We start from the raw sequence: 1,532 nt of genomic DNA on the forward strand, positions 1-1,532 counted from the left end.
GGCCCGCGTCGCAAACCACGCCCTCATCAACCCGCGACGCCGGGCTCGTCTCAGCCAATCACAGGAGAGAACTGAGCAGCCATCAGCCTATCACAACGCCTACTTTTCAAACGGCTAACGGCAGCCTAGGGCGCGGCAAATCTGCGCAGGCGCACTGCTTCCGCCCAGTGACAGGGGGGAGTCTGGTTGCTTAGCAACAGAGGGGACGCTGGCTCTTTAATCTGTGTGTTCAGTCAAGCCAAGCTTGATGAGAGCTTTCCATTTATTATCATAGAACTGATTCACTTTACTGTGAATTGCTCTAAAGGAAAACCATAGAGAAAAAAAATTACACCCTATTTTATAATGCATTGTATAAGTAATGCACTAAAAATAATAATAGCAATGCATTAAAACATCAAAGTAATGCATTTAAAAATAATAAAAAATAATAATAGTAATGCATTACAAAATAAAAAATAATAAAAGTAATGCATTAAAAAATAATAAAAATAATAGTAATGCATTAAAAATAATAAAAATAATAATAGTAATGCATTAAAAAAATAATAATAATAAAAGTAATGCATTAAAAAAATAATAAAATACTTGTCTTTATTACCCTGCGATGCCCTATTCAGCAGGTCTTATTTTGTATTGTATGAGCAATTTATGCACGAAGAGCGATTCCACTCATTACATAACGAGTTGAATTTATAGAAGCAAGGCAAAAATCTGGGGCGTATTTTGGAAAGTTGCAGAGTGAAATTTAAGGCTTGCCCAGTTTGTTTTTTACACATTGAAATTTGCCAGATTGGTTATGGCAGCCCAGGAATGAGAATTACCCCCTTACCTGTACCGTACTGCTAACTTGCATTTACAGAACAACTCGAGGGCAATTCCATTCTTATGGGGAAACCATTCTTTCCCCAATCTGGCTCTTCCCTACTCTTCAATCCTTTAAGAAGTCCCTTAAAATCCACCTATGGTCATTCCTCAAACCCATATCCTACTTGCTCAACTAAATGGTCCACATTCCACTCTTACCTTTCAATTCTTTGCAATTTCTCACTCAGTCACTTGGTGCTATCCCCATTGGTGGATCCAGGGGGTGGGGGCAAGGGGGCAATTGCCCCCCTCCCCACCCCCAAGAAAATAGTGCTGCCGAGGCTCTCGTCTGCCAGCCCATGCAGAGCTGGTGCCATCCAAACACCAGCCCGGCTGTTTGCCATCACGGACCAGAGGGGAGATCAGAGATCTCCCTCCCCGGCTCACAGGCACATCCGCCGGGTTACAAGAAATAGTATAGAAGTGGCGCTAAAGGATCAAATCAGTGGATGGTGCAGCCAAAACCAAGTATATCACCACTATATATACTTAAAGAAACATGTACAACCAAAAAAAAGTTAAAGCGCACACACACACCAAACAGGAGTGATTACCTGAAATATAGCAAATAGGTATCTCCTCCTTAGTACACAATGATTAGATTGACTAATGGAAAATCCCTATACAAAAAATATAAACACAAAGAGGGACATAGTGCAACCTGT

The sequence above is a fragment of the Pelobates fuscus genome, chromosome 7 (assembly GCF_036172605.1).
Source record: "Pelobates fuscus isolate aPelFus1 chromosome 7, aPelFus1.pri, whole genome shotgun sequence".
Classification (NCBI taxonomy): Eukaryota; Metazoa; Chordata; class Amphibia; order Anura; family Pelobatidae; genus Pelobates; species Pelobates fuscus.